Below are 9,413 nucleotides of genomic sequence, written 5' to 3'. Positions count from 1 at the left end.
CACTGTTTCAGTTTTTCAGCAGCAATCTTTCAAAGTCTGTTTTGCAGAACTCAACATACTCCTAATGTATATGGATCATGACAAATGGGATGCTACAGTTGCTAGCTTTGTTTTCTTTGCCATAAAATAATTAAAGATGTTTATGATGGATGTCTCTAAACCATCTTCATAATGAATCTGACACCCAAATTGTTTACTTGTGATCAATGAGCAAGTCTCTTGACTTGTGCTTTATCTTTCACTTCTATATTTTATCCCAGACTCTTCCCTCTCTGCTTCTAGGAGAAAGAAAATACAAATATTTTTAACTGTGTATATTTCATTTCTGATGTCCAGCATTTGCAATATAAGGGCCAGAGCTTCCTCCCTTCCTCAGTTTTATAAATTCTCAATCGGCTGCTCAGGCCAATACTGGAATACTTCTTTTTGTCTGATTTGGTTTCTGAGAAGACTTTATTCAAGTCCTCAATGGTCATCAAATCAAAGGTAGTTATGGTCTTCATCTTATCCAGCTGTTTCTTGTATTCCTCAATCCTGGGCTTAGAGAAAGACATGAACTCAACACAGCTTCTCACATTTTTTTCCTCAGCATGCACTGGGATAGTGTATTTATCCTCAGGCACAGGAACCTTCAGGGCATTCAGCCTCTTCTCAAAGTCATCCACCAAGCCAGCCTTGGCCACGTTGGCCTTGTAGGATGCCCAATCAACAGATAATGGATTATCAGGGAGAGCTACCAACTCGGAGCTGAGGGTCTCATTCCAGGACTTCAGGGAGTTAGCAATGACCTTGTGATTTTGAGGTATGATCTCCCCAAAAGCTAGCCCGTCGATAGCTTTTAGAGCAAGTTTGTGCCTCGCCGTCTTGTACCCTTCACCAACCTCAGCAACTCCAAAAAGCAAAAGTATTTTCAAGCCTACTCTTGTATGAGTGAGAGGAAGTTCTAGATCTATTATCCTTTCTCCTCTCCCCACTTTCTTATTGCTGTGTTGAAGCAACATTACTGTTGCTAACAAAACAAGTTTCCTTTTTATCCCTGTCACTAAATTCACTGATTACCCCTCTGGATGGTGAGCAGTATTGTTTTGTAAAGTGATGCAACCTCAATGTATTCTGCGAATTCTCTGACTACTATGTTCTCTTCTTTGGGAGAAAAACCATTCTGTTTCTTTCAGAGAAGCTATGTTGATGTAAATTAAAATAAGGATATAGTGAATGCAAATGCATTTTCTACCCTAAACTGGGCATTCTCCCTGGGCTGCTATAAATGTCATTGACAATGTGTGATTCAGAACCAAAACATCTTTACTGCCAAGTCATGAGGAAATAGAAAGCAGAGATGTTGCAGCACAAAATTCCACTGTGTGGGCTTTTCTGAAGCCTTCCTTGGGCTCCGGAGATTTCGGGTCACAGTTAAGATTCTCGAGCCACACAAAACAGACAGTGGTGTTTAGTAGTTTTTAATTTTTTAAAAGGTGGATTGTATCTATTTGTGAGAAGTTTTAGAATCTGTTAGCTACCCAGCTGTGATTCTTGCTTCCAAAATCAGCTCTCTAGACATATTTTGCCCTGAAGGCACTAAAAAGGATTTAAGATTTAGCTTTGCTTGTTTGAAGGGATGAACACACCTGTGACAGAAGTTTAACAATACAGATCTCTGGTAGTTGTCTAACACATGTCCTACAAAAATAAAGACAGGTGTTGTAGAGCAGCAGGTTAGGGCGCTGCTTGGGACTCCACATTCCATGCTGGAATGCCTAGTTCCAGTCCCAGCTACTCCACGCTTCTGATCTAGCTTCCTGCTAACGTGCCTTGGAGGCAGCAGATGAAAGCCCAGGTGCTTGGATCCCTGCCACCCACATGAGAATCCCAGATGGAGTTCCTGGCTCCTGGCTTTGGCCTGCCTTACTGTTGGTAGGCATTTGGGGGATGAACCAGCATCTGCAGATGGCAGACTTTTTCTAGCTTTCCCTCTCTGTTATTCTGCTTTTCAAATAGATAAGTAAACAAATCTTTTTAAAAAGTAAATAAATAAAGTTACAAAAGTCCTGTGCCATTAAGGTTTTCAAATTCAGTGCCCACATTCTTTCTTATAAAAAGTTACTTGTGGCCGGCGCCGTGGCTTAACAGGCTAATCCTCCGCCTTGCGGCGCCGGCACACCGGGTTCTAGTCCCGGTCGGGGCACCGGATTCTATTCTGGTTGCCCCTCTTCCAGGCCAGCTCTCTGCTATGGCCCGGGAGTGCAGTGGAGGATGGCCCAAGTCCTTGGGCCCTGCACCCCATGGGAGACCAGGAGAAGCACCTGGCTCCTGGCTTCGGATTGGCTAGATGTGCCGGCCGCAGCGGCCATTGGAGGGTGAACCAACAGCAAAAAGGAAGACCTTTCTCTCTGTCTCTCTCTCTCACTATCCACTCTGCCTGTCAAAAAAAATAAATAAATAAATAAATAAATAAATAAAATAAAAAGTTACTTGTATGTATAAAAATCCCTTTTCAAGAAAAATATGAAGTTGGTGATTTTTCTCTACTGTGACCAAGGTTGTGAAACTTTACATTGTTGATAGGGTGATTCTTTCCCAGACTCTTGGTAAGATTGAAGGAGAAGTGAGATAAAGACCTAGACTACATCCTTTAATCAAAGATGAGAAGTAAAACAAATATAGTATTATCCAGTATTCTATTTTCTCACCACTGTTAGCAAGATATGGGGATAAACGTGGCATTTAAGGGTCAGGCACAGAGGTCTCCAACTCAGCAGGCATTTATCAATAAGCATGCAGATCCAACATTTTTAAAAATATGAAGCTCACAAAACAGCATATTTTTAAATCACTACTTAAAATAGTCTCCCTCCTTTTAATATTATTTTTTTTATTTTGAAGTAAGAGAGAGAGATACACATAGAGTGATCTAACATCTGTTGGTCACTCACTAAATGCCCAAAATATCCGGGATTTATCTAGTCTGAAGCATGAGCTGGGAACTCAGTTCAATTCCTGCACTTAGGTGGCAGGAGCATAACTACTTGAGACATCACCTGCTACCTCTTAGGGTGCACACTAGCAAGGAGCTGGAATCAAAAGTGAAGCTTGGACTTGACCCCAGGCTGTCTGATGTGGGATGTGAGTCTCTTAACTAGTGAGTAGTGTCTTAACTGTTATACCAAATGTCTGTCCCTCCCACCCTTCTCTTGAAGTAACTCAATGAAATCCCAACCTGGGCAGGTGTTTGGCTCAGGAGTTAAAAAATTGCTTGAGGGACCAGCATTATTGTACAATGGGTTAAGCCTCCATTTGCAACAGTTAATGCCCCCTATTGTAGTACCAGTTTGAGTTCCAGCTATTCTACTTCCCACCTGGCTTCCTGCAAATGAACCTGAGAGGCAATGGAAGGTAGCCCAAGTACTTGGGCCCTTGCCACCCATGTGGGAGACCTGGATGGAGTTCCTGTTTCCTGGCTTCAGTCCACACATTGCAGGCATTTGAGAATGGAAGATCTCTCTGTCTCATCCTCTCTGTTTCTCTGCCTTTCAAATAAATAAATATATCTTTAAAAACACTGCTTGGGATGTTCACATCCCATATTAGAACGCCTGCATTCAAGTCCTGGCTCCATTTCCAATTCTGGCTTCCTGCTAATGCATACCCTGGGAGGCAGCAAATGATGGCTCAAACACTGGGGTCTCTACTACGCATGTGGGAGATGCAGGTTGAGTTCTGGGCTCCTGACCTAGCTGCAGCCATTGTGGGTATTTGAGGAGTGAACCAGTGAATGGAAGATCTTTCTCTGTCTCTCAGTTTCTCTCTCCCTCCGTCTTTGTCTTTCAAATTAGATGAAAATAAATAGTTTTTTAATTAAAAAGCAAAGAAATCCTGCTCTCTTTACTTTGCCCTTTATTTTTCACCACTTTTAGTCCTAAACTAATAATAATCAATACATATAATTACTGAGTATGCTTTATGTGCCAGACACAGAGCTAATGACCTTTTGAAGATTTCCTCATATGATCATCACAGCAACCTTATGAGTGAGGATGAGTCAGAGAGAGAGAGAGAGAGAGAGAAAGAATCTTCCATCTGCTGGTTCACTCCCCAAAGGGGCACAACAGCTAGAGCTGGGCCAGGCCAAAGCAGGAGCCAGGAACAACTTCTGGGTCTCCCCAAGGGGTGCAGGGACCCCAATACTTGGGCCATCTTCCACTGCTTTCCCAGATGCATTAGCAGGGAGCTGGATCGGAAGTGGAGCAGCCGGGACTTGAACTGAGGCCTAAATGATATGCCTGCACTGCAGGTGGTGACTTAACCCGTTTGCAGGAAGCTGGAGTCAGGAGCTAGAGCTGGATGTGGAACCCAGGTAGCCCACTTTAGGAGACACAGATTTTATATGCCAGGCTAAATGCGTATTTAGTATTTTTTTTAAGGGAGAAAATTTCTCTTTACAAACCTCACTGCCTTTACAACTGAACAAAAACATTTGTATGCTTAAAATCAGCTTGTTTTTCTCTCTGAGGTAGATATTCAATGCCAACTCCATAGAAATGTTACTGTGAAAGTTATACTCAGTTCAGTAAATCTTCCTGAAAGATTCTTTTCATTTCCTACATGAATGTGTCTCAACTATATCTCCTTCATTTCCTTACTAACTCTTCCTGTCTGAGGCCTTTCCATTTTTTATTTCAACTGTGTCAACAGTCTCTGAACTGATAGCCTTACTTAAATTCAAATTCGTTTTGAATTCAATTCGCAAACTACTACCAGATGAACTTCACAAAAACAAAGATTTCATCATGTCACTCCCTATTGCAAACATTTTTATTTGCTCCCAACCAGCAATGGAATACAGTCCAAATCTTTAAGCAAGACATTCAAAGGCCTTTATCATCAGTCATATTGTCTCTTTCCAGCCAAACCAAAATACTTTCATTCTTCCTAATAAATCAAAGAAGGCTGTCATTTGCACTAAGGCTGGCATTAAGCAATAAACAACAGATAGGCAAGATGGATTTAAAGGAAACAGTATACTAGGGCTTGGCAGGAGAGGGTGCACTCTGACATTCAGTTGTTCCACCACCTGCCAACCACCAGGAGCTGTCTATATCACTGCCCACTTTTCAGTTTCAACTTAAACCCCCTCTGCTCCTTTGGGATAAATATACACAGTATCTTTAAAAACTGTTGCTGTACCTCAGTGTATTTGGCATGGAGATTGTTCATCTAAAGGACAGCAAAATATTCACTGGTGTCAATTATTCATCCAAAGAACAACAAAATATTTCACTGGTGTCAAACATCTTGAGGACCCTCTGGGTGTGGTATATGGTTTATGTCTGATAGTGAAAATTACTAAGCACTGTTCCAAATGCCCTTCCTTTATGCATACACATACATAAATGCTTTTCAAAAGATCTTTCTTCTCCAGGGCCGGTGCCGTGGCTCACTTGGTTAATCCTCCACTTGCAGCACAGGCATCCCACATGGGCACTGGGTTCTAGTCCCGGCTGCTCCTCTTCCAGTCCAGCTCTTTGCGTGGCCCGGGAGGGCAGTGGAGGATGGCCCAAGTGCTTGGGCCCTGCACCCGCATGGGAGACCAGGAGGCTCCTGGCTTCGGATGGGCGCAGCGCTGACCGTAGCGGCCATTTGGAGAGTGAACCAGTGGAAAGAAAACCTTTCTCTCTGTCTCTCTCTCTCACTGTCTGTAACTCTACCCGGCAAATAAATAAAAAAAAAAAAAAAAAGAGAGAGAGAGAGAGATCTTTCTTCTCCAAGAAGATAGCCCTTGGAAAATAGCATGCTGATCATGTTTGCTTGGTCATGGGCTTCTGGCTTTTGCTAGAGAGTTTCTCATATTGATGAATTCTTTCTTTCTTTTATTTTTTATACTTACTTTTTAAAGATTTATTAACTTATTTGAAAGAGAGAAAGAGATATCTTCTATCCACTGGTTCACTTCCCAAATGCTCATAACAGCCAAGCCTAGAACAGGCTGAAGCCAAGAGCCAGGAGGTCCATCTGGGTCTCTCACGTGAGTGGTGGGAATCCCAAATACTTGAGCTATCATCTGCTGCCTCCCAGGCACATGAGCAGGAAGCTGCATCAGAAATGGAGGCATTTTGATACAGAATGTGATCATCCCAAGTGGTATTTTAACTCACTGTGCCACAACATCTGCCCCTTGGTAGATTGTTTTTATTCATTCCTGTTATCCAATCAAAGACAAAGCACACATTCCCTCAAGGATCCTTATGGCTTTAACTGGAGATATTTCATCTCCTGAGTTCTTTTTTTTACAAGGTATAGGGGGAAATCTGCACAGATAATCCACATAGACAAAGGTCAGCAGTATCCAGTCCTTCTGTTCTGTTTACAGCAGGTTAGAACCTAAGCTTCCTTTATATTATGTTAGGTAAATGTTTTGTAATGGTCCATCAACTTCAATGTATCTCATTAAATTAAACCTCTCTCTTTGTTCACCAAATTTCCTACCAGAAGGAATTTTTGTGTTTTGTCAAGGTAGGTGAACAAAATATTTTCCTATATAGCCACTGCTCATCTAAAGCCACATGTAAATGTTTAATATACACATTTCTACCAGATGTCTTTTCCCCAAATCATCTGGATTTTATAAACTATTTGCTACTACATTTCGTACCAGTGTTCTTACAGTAAAATTTATTCATTCAGAAAAGTGTTTCAGCTTTAACCTCTATTAAATCTGAAGCCAATTTGTTTAATTCAATAAATACTTCCCTGCTCCAGAACCAAACAAGTAGGCATTTGAGTATATGGAAAAAGGTAACTCAGGAATGTGATCACTTGGGTCCTCACTATAGCTGAATCCCTGCAGGAAATATGCCCCTTGACCTACTCAGGAAACCAAACCACTGGCTTCTTAGATGGTTCGCTAAACTTTGCCCCACACTAAATATTTTTGACATGTTTCTCATAGACTTGAGTGGACATCAACATAATGTGTCCACAGTGCAGTTTGGTAGTTATTTGAGTAGCTATTCACAGATTTTAAGACCATGGAGATCTTTATTAACAGTCTTTATTGCAGTCAGAATTATGTATCTGCCCTGCAGCAGCATCCATAGTTTGGCAAATACAGTAGCTATTTCCTTCTCTCTGACAAGTGTAAAAGCCTCAGCCTGACATTGTTATCATGCTCTTCCAAACTGAGAAATCTGACGTCTCAATGGAAAGTTACTGCCAGCCAAGATTACTTGACCTTGCTTGTTTAATAAATGGCAATGTTTCCCTTAAACCTGAGTTTAAAAACCTGATGTCCACCTATTTTCCATCTTGATTTCTGGTGACTGTCCACCAAACTTCCTCAGACATCCTTTCAGTCCACCTCTGAGCCTTCACATCCTCCCATTACTGCTCAAAAAATATATGTACATATATGCATATGTATATGTGTGTGCAAGCTTAGAGATGTCATGGGTTCAGTTTCAGACCACTGCAGTAAAGCGAGTCATAGGAATTATTTGGTTTATTAGTGCATATGAAAGTTGTATTTATACTATAGTCTATTAAGTGTGTGATAGCATTATGTCTAAAAATTGCATATATTCCTTAATTACAAAATAGTTTATTGGAGAAGTGGGTGTTTCCTCTGTCAGTTAAGGTGCTGGTTGGGATGACTTTATCCCATCTGGGAGGGCCTGCCTTGGTTCAAGTCCTGACTCTGTTCCTGATTCCAGCTTCTTGATGTTGCAGACCCTGGGAGGCAGCAGGTGATGCTTCAAGTACTTGAATCTCTGCCATTCAATGTTGGAGACCAAGGCTGGTTCCTGGCTCCTGGCTTTGATTGGCCCAGTCCTGGCCATTTTGGGCATTTGGGGAGTGAACTACGGATGGGAGATTCATTCTCTCTCTCTCTCTCTCTCTCTCTCTCTGTCTCTGTCTCTCCCTCACCCCCCAACCCTCCCTCTCAAATCAATAAATACAAATGAAAACATATAGGAGCAGATGTTTAGCTTCAGTGGTTAAAATGCCTGCATTCCATATCTGAGTACCTAGGTTCAGATTCTAGTTCTGATTTCAATCTCCAGCTTCCTTCCAGTACAGATCCTGGGAGGCAGTGGTGATTGCTCAAGTACTTGGATCTCTGCAACTCTCCTAGGAGACTTGGATTGAGTTTCTGTCTCCCTACTTCACCCCCAGCACAGCACCATCCATTGAGGGCATTTGGAGAATAAATGCAGATGGGAACTCTAACTGTTGCTTTCTCTTTCTTACTCTCCCTTTCTTAGCCTCTCAAATAAGTTTTTAAGAAATATTTTATTGTTGGGGCCGGCACCGTGGCTCACTTGGCTAATCCTCCGCCTGTGGCACCGGCATCCCATATGGGCACCGGGTTCTAGTCCCAGTTGCTCCTCTTCCAGTCCAGCTCTCTGCTGTGGCCCGAGAGGGTAGTGGAGATGGCCCAAGTGCTTGGGCCCCTGCACCCACACGGGAGACCAGGAAGAGGCACCTGGCTCCTGGCTTCGGATTGGCACAGCGCCAGCTGTGGCAGCCATTTGGGGAGTGAACCAACGGAATGAAGACCTTTCTCTCTGTCACTCTCTGTCTATAACTCTGTCAAAATAAAAAAAAAGAATTCCTTTAAAAAATATTTTATTGTTAAAATTGCTAACAATTCTTTGAAGTATTGGACAAAGTGGTGCCAATAAACTTGTTCAATGGAGGATTGCCTTTTCAGTTTTTAAAATGCAATATCTGCAAAGCACAGTAAAGAAAAATAAAATAAAAATGAAGTATTCATGTCCTTGTATGGGTATAATTGGCAGAAATGCACAAGGTATTAAATTTCTTTGAAAGCTATGTTTTAAAAAAATTATTTTCATTTTGTTTGAGAGAGAGAGAGGGAGAGAAAAAGGTATCTAGAATCTTCCATTTGCTGGTTCATTCTACAAATGTCTGCAATAGCCAGGACTGGACCAGGCCAAAAGTAGGAGCCTGGACCTCCATGCAGGTCTCTTGCTGGGTGATGGGAACCCAAATACTGAGTCATGATGAATGGCCTCATGGGGTGCATATCAGCAGGAAGCTGTATCAGAAGCTGAGTAAATAGAACAAGCACATGGATGTGGGATATGAGCATCCCAAATGGCAGCTTAACTGCTGTGCCAAATGTCTGCCCACAAAAATGTGTTTTTACTTTGAGATTGTAGATATTGCTTTGAGATTACATTGTCACACACTTCATTTGCACACCTACGTGTACACAATTTTATTTTTTCCAACAATTTTATTTATTCATATAAGACAATGTTAATAAAATTCAACTGCTGACAGCATCCTGGAAAGTGTCATAAATGAGTGATTTGGAACAGGTAGTGACTATGGCAGTTAACAAGGTATATATGTAACTTGCTTAAAGAGGAATTAAAGTGCTGGCATAGGAA

At 41.8% G+C, this 9,413-nt stretch overlaps 1 pseudogene; it reads right to left on the bottom strand.

Moving 5' to 3' along the window:
- Positions 1-378: 378 nt before the first annotated feature.
- Positions 379-1,001, bottom strand: LOC133763353 (ATP synthase subunit d, mitochondrial-like; annotated as a pseudogene).
- Positions 1,002-9,413: the final 8,412 nt, after the last annotated feature.

The sequence above is a fragment of the Lepus europaeus genome, chromosome 1 (assembly GCF_033115175.1).
Source record: "Lepus europaeus isolate LE1 chromosome 1, mLepTim1.pri, whole genome shotgun sequence".
NCBI lineage: Eukaryota > Metazoa > Chordata > Mammalia > Lagomorpha > Leporidae > Lepus > Lepus europaeus.
Note: the sequence above shows the minus strand (reverse complement) of the source record. Positions and strands in the feature narration are given on the sequence as shown.